This window comes from Theropithecus gelada, chromosome 13, assembly GCF_003255815.1.
Source record: "Theropithecus gelada isolate Dixy chromosome 13, Tgel_1.0, whole genome shotgun sequence".
Lineage (NCBI taxonomy): Eukaryota > Metazoa > Chordata > Mammalia > Primates > Cercopithecidae > Theropithecus > Theropithecus gelada.
The window spans coordinates 85,253,683-85,264,891 of NC_037681.1; the positions used below are offsets into that span (position 1 = coordinate 85,253,683).

The 11,209-nt window shown below is 50.3% G+C and overlaps 1 long non-coding RNA gene across 1 annotated transcript; it reads left to right on the forward strand.

The window, feature by feature from the left end:
- Positions 1-380: 380 nt before the first annotated feature.
- Positions 381-9,802, forward strand: LOC112605088. The gene is made up of 4 exons (XR_003115346.1): positions 381-489; positions 5,762-6,082; positions 6,175-6,287; positions 8,567-9,802. It is a non-coding gene; the product is annotated as an uncharacterized LOC112605088 (long non-coding RNA).
- Positions 9,803-11,209: the final 1,407 nt, after the last annotated feature.

Genomic DNA, 11,209 nt, shown 5'->3' on the forward strand with positions numbered 1-11,209 from the left:
GCTCTCCCATTGACTGACTGGTGGGTGTCAGCCTAGGAACCGTATGGACTTCATCAGTGCCGGAGTGTGAGGCACTTTGTATCTTGGAGCCATAACCAGAAAGCAAAGCCTACAGTAGACCTTTTTCAAACTTTCTGTGTGGTTTGCACGTTCGTCCACTGCACCGAGGTAGCATTTCTTCTCATTATGACTCCTGGGGCTGTCCACCTGCCTCCGGTTCCCAAAACCCTGCGAGTGTGGAAGCTGTGAGGTAAGCAGAACATGGCCCACCCCCCGGGCCCTGCTGATTGGTTCAGAAGTGGACCTCTGGCGCAGGCCCCTCCAACCACAACATCCTGAGTTCTTGGCAACAATTGCTTGGTGACGGCCTCAGCCTTTAACTAGAATTTTGGAGAAAAGTTGCAGTGTGACTTTAACTTGTTAAGTTTGGGAGCTGCTATTGGAGAGTCTTGCATTCTGGGCCCAGCCACATCCCTGCTCTTGGTAAAGGTTAGTTATTTACCTTTAGTTAACTACCTTTACCAAAATTATTTGAGCAGAAAATAAATTATATACATGCACACGCATGTACACACACACACACACACGTCTTTAAACTACTTAGAGGGGCGTTCCTGCCACTTGCAGCCAGCCTGTTATATATACTTCTCTGAACCATCTGGACATTTTGCAGGAGGTTCCCTTTCTGCAGAGGGACAAAGGGGTAGGCTGGGGAGAACATGAAGGCCTTTGGGTTAGTGTGTTGGAAGCTGCCACCAAGCTTGTAAACGAAAAGCATCTTTGAACTCATTGAGTAAATGTATAGGAAAGTGGATTTATATTGAACGTCATCTGCCTACAGTCTTGGAAGCACATGTGTATGGCCCCAAAGATAAAGGCTACTAGACATTCTGCACAGGAGCCTGCAGCCCGGTAGTAGTCACTTCCCTTGGCGGGGCTTCCTGGGGTCTAGCAGCCTTACTGACACGTGACACAGGGGCAGAGCCAAGCAAAGCTTCAGCCTCCAGTGTGAGGTGCAGCCACAGTTATCTCCTGCCCAGCTGGATTTTCCAGTCCTGCCGGCACGTTCCTTCCTGTTCCTTCCCTCATTCTCTGGCAAACAGATTTCTGCAAACTCAGGCACCCAGAGAGTGAGGGGATTCCCATGGGGGCCTTCCGTAGTATAGGCTCTTGGGGCTCTGCCAGCCTGCTCTTAGGCTAGGCTGGCAAAGGTATCCTCCATGCCCCGCTCTCCTGCCTCCTGTTTTCCTTTCTTCCACCCACCTCGCAGTCCCTGGCCTGCCTTTACCCCCAGCTCTCCTCCCTGAACCAGACCCGGGTGTTCCACCCTCTGCCACTTACACCTTTAAGGTGGACAATTGAGCTGGAAGGAGCCTCAGAAACCATCCCCATCTAACCCAGTTCCTTTCAAGAAGGAGAAACTGAGGACAGGGAGGTGAAGTGAGCTGTTAAAGGTTATCAGCTCTAAGGAGCTGCGCTGGGGATAGAACGCGGGTGGCTACGCCGGGCGTGGTGGCGCGCGCCTGCAGTCCTGGCTGCTGGAGAGGCTGAGGCGGGAGGATCGCTTAAGCCCCGGAGTTCGAATCCAGCCTGGGTAAGGGGCGGGATCTTCCTCTCTTAAAAAAAAAAAAAAAAAAAAAAAAGGAAGAAAAGGTCCAGGCCAGGTGGCTCACGCTTGTAATCTCAGCACTTTGGGAGGCCGAGGCGGGCGCATCACTTGAGGTCAGTAGTTTGAGACTAGCCTGGCCAACATGGTGAAACTCCGTCTCTACTAAAAATACAAAAATATTAGCCGGGCGTGGTGGTTGGCGCCTGTAATCCCAGCTACTCGGGAGGCTGAGGCAAGAGAATCGCTTGAACCCAGGAGGCGGAGGTTGCAGTGAGCCGAGATCGTGCCACTGCACTCCAGCCTGGGCGACAGAGCAAGACTCTATCAAAAAAAAAAAAAAAAAAAAGACAGAAGGAACGAAGGAGGAAGGAGAACCAGTGGCCAGCGCCCAGAGCGTGTTTGGAGAGGGTTGGGGTGTGGGGGTGTGCGTTTGAAGACTTCTGTCTCTTGTGGCCAAGGAGGAGCGCCCTGTGCCCGGGTGACAGGAAGCCAGGAGAGAGGAGGGGTTGGAGAGGCAGGGACCCTATCCGCCTGGACACTCGGGAGCGAAGGCGTGAGAGGCCTCAGCCGGCCGTCCCTTCTTGCGCCTCGGCCCCGGGGGACGCACGAGGACTGGAAAGCCGAGGGGGCGGCGGCCAGCTCTGGCCGCTGGGCCCAGGACGCGAGGATGCGGGGGGCCGGGGCTGCGGGCGCTCTGGGGGGCAGGGGGAAGCTCCATTCCCTCTTCAGAGGCCACCTGAGCTGCCGCCCCAGCAGCCGAAACGCCCTCTCCGCGCTTCACTCTCGGCCGCTCCCCCGGAGCCACGCGAGCCGGCCGGGGTGGCTGGACCAGCGCCTGAGAGCTTGCGGGCGGCCGCGCCGCGGCGCCCCGCCGAACCGCCCGGAGCCGCAGGGCCGCCGCCCGCCCGCTCGAGGGCGCCCCCGCTTCCGGCCTCTGGCGGCTTCCGCGTCGCGCTCCCCAGGCCCGGCGGCCACTCCAGGCGCCTCGGCGCCCCCCGCCCTTTCTGCCGGGCGTTCGTCCCCGCCTCCACCCTGGGATCTGAGCCCGGGCTGTCTCCCCGCGGCGCCGCGCCTTGCGGTCACTCCCTCTGACCTCCTGGGCCCAGTTCTGGGGCCAAGAGCCGCATCCCCAGGGACCTCGGTGGAAAAATATGCGGCTCCTGTAGCCACCCGAGACCTTCTGGATCAGAACCCCTGCACCAGCAGACTGGGTGTTGTGGACCTCCAGGCGGTTTTTACGCTGTGGAAGCTTGAGAACCTTGGCTCTAGAGCCTAGACCCCGCCGGAGGGTGGACAGAGCCGGAGGGTGGACTGAGCCCCTCGTGGACAGCGACCCTGCCTTTGTTCCCTCAAATAGCAGGGTGTCCTGCTGATTATTGACTGGTGAGACAGGGAAAATGGTTCCTGCAGGCAGCCCTGGGGTTCTTTAATAAAAATGGTCTTTCCTGGGTGATGACCAGGAGTGACTTGGAAATTGACACAGATTTCCTCAAAGGATTGATCCACTTAGTATCTGTTTAGATTACCTCCCAAGTTGTTGACAATGGAGCTGAAAAAGCACTCTGACCCTCTATTGTCGATGGTCTCTGAGCGGCTCACAGCACCTGGCATGGCTCACATGGGAACATGGACCCTTGCTTCATGGATGTCATTTATAGGCTGAGTGAAAATCTATCCCAGAAGGTTTGGGATACATTTGAAGATACTTTCAACCTTCACTGAAGATTATTCCCATTTCATAGGAAGGAACTACTTCCGTTCTTTTTCCACCTAGAAAAAATGTGGAATAATTCAAAAGATGTGACCATAACTTTTTGTCTTTTTTCCAGAATATTTTAAAATATGTTTACATAATATTTACAATAAAATTTAACACATTCATAACTCTATAATGTGTCCCATCCCCTGAGACCCAAGTCTCTGCTCTTAACCTAGTGACAGGGAGGGTTAAGGCCATGGTTTGTTAAGAACTGTTGGCTTACTGCACAGTGTCTCCCACCAGAAGTCCCTGCCCTTGACTCAGGATGATTCTGATGGTGGAGTACAGATCACAGTGAGGGGAGATTTGGGCTAGGCCAGCCAGGTCTCTCAAGTACCATCTTCCAGGTGACCCTCTCACCTGCTTCTAAGCCTTTGAATGAGTTGTAGGGGGCTGGGGGCTGGGGATTAGGGATGAGAGGAGGACCCCAGAAGATGGGGCTTTCTGGCTGGTCTGCTTGGGGAGGATGGGAGAGGGTTTGATAGAGCAGGGGTTTGTTCAGGGCCAGTTGTGCTGTCAAGAGCCTGGACATACTCCTTTTCTTTATCCCAGCAATCCTACTTCAGGAATTTCTTCCATGGGAATAATCAGAGAGGCCTTAAATGACCAACAATAGGCCAGGCACAGTGGCTCACAATTGGAATCACAGCAGTTTGGGAGGAGGGGGGTGGAGTTCAAGACCAGCCTGGCCAACATGGCAGAACTCCGTCTCTACCCAAAATACAAAAAATTAGCCGGGCGTGGCACCTGTTATCCCAGCTACTTGTGAAGCTGAGGCAGGAGAATCGCTTGAACCCAGGAAGCAGAGGTTGCAGTGAGCCAAGATCTAGCCACTGCACTCCAGCCTGGGCAATGGAGCAAGACTCTGTCTCAGAAACAAAAAAACAAACAGAAAAACCCAACAATGTGGGAGGAGCTTAAAGAAGAGTGCTCAGTCACATGCGAGAACAATCTGCAGCCATCAAAAAATCCCATTTTCAAAACAGTTCTAATGACATGGAGAATTGCTCATGATATAAGGTGAAAAGCAGCGTAGAAAATGGTATTGTATGATACCTACTTTATGCAAAATACGTATTATTTGCCTAAGGAAAAATATATTTTTAAAAAGGACTGGAAGAAAGTTTGTCAAAATATTAACAATGATTTTCTTTGGGTGATGGGTTCATAGGTGATACTTGGTTTCTGCTTTATTTTTTCTGTTTTCCATAATGAGCACGTGTTACTTTTGAATTAGAAAAATAATTTAAGAACCTGCAATGTTCTAAGCATTGTGCCAGACTCAAAGATGAATAAACTACAAAGACATGTGTTCTGCCTTGGAGGAACTCATCACGGTCAGTGGAGATAAGAGGTAGCCAGAAAATCGCAGTGTGGGGCAGGGTGGGGCAAGTGTGGAAGAGAGAGAGGAGTGGGACGCAGTGGGAGCTCAGGGAAGGGACAGAGGACATCCCCTGAAATCTAAGCTTCCTAGGAGGTCAGTAAAGCGGGATGGGGTCAGAGTACCAGCTCTGCTCCCTGATGCCCCTGTAGCTTTGGGCAGTTTTCACCAACTAGTCTGGCTTTCCCATCTGTAAAATGGGATAATGAAAGGTTTTTGTGAGTAATTAATAAGGTAATAAATACAAAACATGGTCCCTGGCACAGAGTAAGTGCTCAATAAAAATTAAACTTACAATAGAATGTCTAAAGTCAAGTCTAGGCAGCAAAGTGCAAGGGTAGCGAGGAACTGGTTGAGGTTGCTTGGGGTTCACAGGGAGAGGGTGGGAGAGAGGATAGAGGATGCCAGCCAAGGGGCATAGCTTCCAGCATAGGTGCTGCACGGTGCTGGAGGCTGGGGGACCAGTTGAGTGGGGGTTGCCTCTTGTACCCCTGAGGCAATGGAATGAGTAGAGGATGACTTGGGGATGAAAGGATGGAGAGTCAACGGGCACAGTGGCTCACGCGGGTAATCCCAGCACTTTGGGAAACCAGGGCAGGTGGCTCACCTGAGGTCGGGAGTTTGAGACCAGCCTGACCAATATGGTGAAACCCCACCTCTAACAAAATTAGCCAGGCATGGTGAGCATGCCTGTAATCCCAGCTACTTGGGAAGCTGAGGCAGGAGAATTGCTTGAACCCGGGAGGCAGAGGAGGTTGCGATGAGCTGAGATCACGCCATTGCACTCTAGCCTGGGCAACGAGAGTGAAACTCCATCTCAGAAGAAAAAAGAAAGGATGGAGAGTCTGGAGCTAAACTCAAAATGCTTAGCCCTGACTGGAGAGGGTGAGGGCATGAAAGGACCTCCACAGAGCACCCCTGGCATTAATCAAGCAGCTACAGTGTTGTATGTGCTGTGTTTTCAGTCCTGTTAGTAACCTTGACTATCAACATTACTATCTCCATTTTACAGATGCAGAAACTGAGGCCCAGGACCACACACTGACACCAAGTGGACTAGTAGGATTCAGGCCGTTGACCATATTCTTCCAACTTCAGGAGCAACAGCACCTGGAGGACCCAAATTTGCTGTCATCCTCCACGAGGCCTCAGCAGTCTCCAACATGGAGGGGCACTGAGCCAGCCTAGGGGTTTCCAGGGACCTTCCTGACTGAACACTGGAAAGACCCTTTCGTTCATCCTGTCCCCCAGGTGGGACCCCATGCCCTGAGGTGGAACAGAGGTGAAAAGGAAGGGGAGTGGCTCCTGTGCGTTTTAATACAAATGAATTTAAGTAAGTTTGAGAATGTCATAAATCCCTCAAGAGGGCTAGAAGTGGTGGAGGAGTCCCTGTACCCCCAAGGGATTCCTCTGATGTCACGACAGGTTGTCTCCTGAAGGACTCAGTTTCTTGGGCCCAAACTTCTCCAGTCTCTCACGAAAGGGGATGAACTGCCTCAGATAAAGTGCTAATCTTCAGCCTCGAAGTCCTCGAAAGGGTAAGATTGCTATGTATCTGAAGATGGGTGCAACAGAGAAGCAAATGTCCCATAAGACCCTAGCTCTCTCCTCCTCCACTGAGAGCTCACACTGTCTACGGGCAAATCTCATTGCTTGAGAAAGCTCTTTTAATTTTTCCCAATCCACCTGGCAAACAGCCTGACCACAGCGTCTGTCTCACCCTCCTTCCCGAAACTTCGGTCTCCCCCATGGGATTTGCAGAATTTGGGAGGGGGTGCTGTGTTGCTTTGCAGTTCTGCTGCCCATTTTTCATAAGAGAAAACTGGGTGTCAACAAAATGAGAATAGATTCTGCATGAGGCCGGGCGCGGTGGCTCAAGCCTGTAATCCCAGCACTTTGGGAGGCCGAGACGGGCGGATCACGAGGTCAGGAGATCGAGACCATCCTGGCTAACATGGTGAAACCCCGTCTCTACTAAAAAATACAAAAAACTAGCCGGGCGCGGTGGCGGGCGCCTGTAGTCCCAGCTACTCGGAAGGCTGAGGCAGGAGAATGGCGTGAACCCGGGAGGCGGAGCTTGCAGTGAGCTGAGATCCGGCCACTGCACTCCAGCCTGGGCGGCAGAGCGAGACTCCGTCTCAAAAAAAAAAAAAAAAAAAAAGATTCTGCATGAAAGCATTTGGAGCCAGACAGTGGGAGAAATCTAATTTATAACAGTGGTTTTCAACCACGGCTGCAAATTAGAAGCACAAGAACACTTCAAAAAATACTCATACCCATGCCCCACCAAATATTTATCTTGAGATGGGACGCTTTCTTGCCTGCTTTCCTTGTGTGTGGGGTGTGTGTATGTGTGCGTGTGTGTGTGGTGTGTGTGTTTTAAAAAGTCTTCCAGGCGATTCTAATATGCCAGAGCTAAGAATGACTCACCTAAAATAAGACAACTGTGTTAGAAAGAATATCCAACAGAGAAATGAACAAAAGACATGAATGGGCAATTCACAAAGACAAAATAAAAATGGCTAATGGGCACATGAAAACCTGTTGACCCCAATTAATAATTAAAGAAATGCTAAATAAAACAATAATGAGATAGCATTTCATGTATCAAGTTGTCAACCCTTTTTTTTTTCCTAACGAAAGAATATTCCCATGAATAACAACAACGCGTTTGTGTGTGTGTTGGGGGTGGGGCTGTGGCGAGTCTCAAACACTGTGAGAATAAATAGCTACAATCTCTCCTGAGGGCAGTTGGGCAATATACACCTTTAGATCCATCAATTTCACATTAAGATTCTATATGGATGCACTGAGATTTAGCTAGAACTGTTAATCTTAGCAGGAACAGAAAATTGGAAATTCCTAATATTTACCATTAGGAAATGAGTTCAATGAATTACGGTGCTGCCATAAAACAGGATGCCACACAATCACTGAATGTAATAGAGTCGATGAATATGTCCTGATTTGGGAAGATGTTCAGATAAATTATTGAGTGAAAAAAGAAACAGTTTCCAAATAATAGCATTTTTGCTTTTAAAGAAATAATGTCCTTCCATGAAATAGAAGTAAAAAAAATAGAAGAATATGAAAAGTATATGTGTGTATGTGTCGGTACTTAGGAAAGAGTTTGCAAAAATATATGCAGGCCAGATGTGGTGGCTCGTACTTATAATCCTGGAAAGACTCAGGAGGCTAAGGAGGGAAGGTTGATTGGGACCAGGACTTCAAGACCAGCCTGGGCAAGATAGGCAGACCCTGTCTCTATAATTTTCTTTTCTTTTTTCTTTCTTTCTTTTTTTTTTTTTTGCAAAGTAGCCAGGCATGATAGCACACACACACACCTGTAGTCTCAGCTACTTGGGAGGCTGAGGCAGGAAGATACTTAAGCCCAGGGGTTCAAGGTCACAGTGAGCCATGATTGTACCACTGCACTCCAGCATGAGTGACAGAGTAAGACCCTGTCTAAAAAAAAAAGAAAAAAAAAAAAAAGCAAGATTTTAGTAGTCATCACCTTTGTGTACTACAAAGGTATTTTACATTTTTATTTTTGCTTCTCTGTATTTTCTAGCTTTCCCCTGCAAAGGATATACTGCATTTGTGTTTGCCAAAAGGAAAAACTTACTTTTAATTTAAAAAATTTACTTTCCAGAGCAGTTTGCTCATCTGTTTTCTTCTGGGAGGAGACGGTCAACATCTTGGTGCAGCGAAATCTCCAGAAAATCCCCAGACTCTCCACCCTTATTTCCGCACCCCACCTTTGACCAAGGAGCCAAAATATAGCCTCAGACTGGACTTCTTCTCCCTCCTCTTCCAGGCCCTTTCCATGCTGCTGGGCTGTGAAAGGCTGAAGGAGGTGGAGCTGGGGAGGAAGAGGAAGATCTAGAGGTCTGAGAGAGCCTCAACTGAGTAGAGAGCAGCCTGGGTTCCGAAGTCCTGGCCCCAGTGGTGTGTAGCCATGTGACTTTAGATCAGGCCCTTGACTTCTCCAAGCTACTGTGTGCACAGCTATCAAATGGGAATAATAACAGTATTGACCTCATGCGTGGTTATGAGGCTTTACTGAGATGGTACAATGTCAAGGACTTAGCACATTGCCTGACACGTAACACTCAGTAAATGCCACCCTGACTGCGTTTAATTTGGGAAGCCAGACCCTTACCTACCCAAGGGCTGTGATGGTAGCAAGCCCACCTGCAGCCATCCTCAGAGGGCAGGTGGAGAGCGAAGCCACGCCCCAGAGCCACGGACTCCAGAACGCCTGTCATGGACTCTGTGCCTAGACCTGTTACTTGATTAGGACTTCTGACCCCAGCTTCTCCCCCATTTGCCCTGTCACACCATCCCTTAAGTGTCCTGTTGCCCCCTCTTGACCCTTCCTCCCACCCCAATTCCATTCATCACAGCCCACTTGTGGTGGCAGAACTGAGATGCCCAAGGCACCAAGCTCATGTTGCCACTGTTTGTCGCCCTCTGTGCCTTACAACAATGTGGGACCTGGGGATTCTAAACCACCACACTCACCAATTCTCTCAATCAATCCCCATGACCATCTCCATGCCTCCAAGCCCCTCTCTGTCAGCCCAGAGAGGAAGCTGCCCGCAAGGTCTCTGGCTCCTTAGTGCAGAGCGGGGTCTACACCAGGTGCAGAGTTCCATGGTCAGTGCAGCAGTGGGCCTGCCAACCAGACACAGAGGCAGCTCAGCAACAGTCAGAGGCCCTCGGACAACATCAGGAATGGAAGTGGCTGTATGAGCTTCCAAAAGGCCCCATCTGGAAGTTGGAGAAGCTGGGTCCATTCCCTAACTCAGAGGAGGCCACAGTCCCTGGGGCAGGAACTGGCCCCTCCTATTCTTCCCCTGCCTTCCAGAGGGGGGTTGCCTGGGACCAGGTCCTCAGAAACTGTGATGGGAGGAGGGTGCCTTTAAGACAGCAGGTGGAGCAGCTCTGAGTCCCAAGTTCCCTACCCTAAAGACCAAGAAAGAGTCGGGAGAACATTGGAGCCGGCCTTGCCTTCTCCTCTCCTGAAGGAATGGATGCGTAAATGAATGAATGCCTCTACTTTACTCTTTTATTTTTAGAATGAAGGTAGAGAAAGAATAAAATAGCTGTGGATGTACAAGCACTGTTTAGAACACAGTTAAATAAGCCCAGAAGCTTTGTTGAACACAAGTGTCAATAGGCAACCACATTTTGCATTTTCTGCCCAGCAGCTAAGCCAGAACTGGGCCCTGCAGCACAGTAGTTTGGCCAACTATTTAATGAATGACATGACATGACATGACCACACATTTCAGGTAAGGGGGAAAGGGGGAGGAAGCTTTGGGGGGTGTGTCTCCGCACCCACATAGAGTTGAAGTCACTTGTACTTGATGTAACTTGACAACTCGGTGAGCTTAGAATCAAGCACCCACAGATGGGGAAATCTCATTTTCTAAATGAAATTAACAAAGTAGGAGGGGCAGGTCAGGGTGTTTCAATTCATACCCAAGCCTGCTCTCCTAGCAATCTGGTAACTAGACCAGAGCTTCTGCTAAGTAAGTTAATCAAACAACACCTGCTGGGGGGGTGTTGCCCACAGACTTGCCCACCATTCTAAGACCCTGTACACACACACGCGCACACACACACACACACGCACACACGCACGCACTGTCATCCTGTTCTGGGCTACTCTATGTGTTTGATGCTTGAGCCAAAGATAGAATTTGTGTGGACTGTTTTCCCTGAATACTTAACTTTTGCCTGGGACCAGGTACCCAAGAACTCTTCCTGAGAGCCCAACCCAGGCCTTGAGCAGCCACATTGCCACAGGCCCTCTGGCTTTATTGCTGTGTTGTTGACTCAGCTGGGGATTTCTGGTGGCTTTGAGATTCTCTCTCCAACTGGACTCAGTCTCTGAGGCTCCGGGCTCCTTCCTAGTCCCTATTTCCTCCTGTCTCTCCCCCTTGGACTCACTTGGGCAATGGGCTGCTCCAGTCTGAAAGGGTCAGGCCCTGTTAGGCTGGGGCCACTGCCCTGGGCAGCATCTGCAGTGAAAAGCAGGCTGCTGTCAGGCCCTGAGAAGCAGGTATTTTTATTCTGGGGAGTGGTCCCTTTTCCAGACTCAGACCCTGGGAATTTTGGGTTCCCCACTCAGCTCTAGCTAAAGTTGGACTCCCAGGACCCTCACCAGGCTAAGAGTGAATGCACTTGGGTTTCTTAGCTCCCCTGCCCCCAACCATTCCCCATAGTGGGTTCCTTTTGTCTTCACTAAATCCCCTCCAATCTCCCCTTCCAAAAGCGAGCAGATCCAAGTGGAATTCAACACCCAAACACTCACACAAAGGCAAGGATTAATAGCTGGCTTTGTCTGGACACAGATGTGCAGCAGCTTGGTGGGGGTGGGGGGCGGGGCGAGGGGGGCATTTTTTTCTTGCCACTTGAGTCAGTTGGGCTCTGGCTCCACACTTGAGGGTGG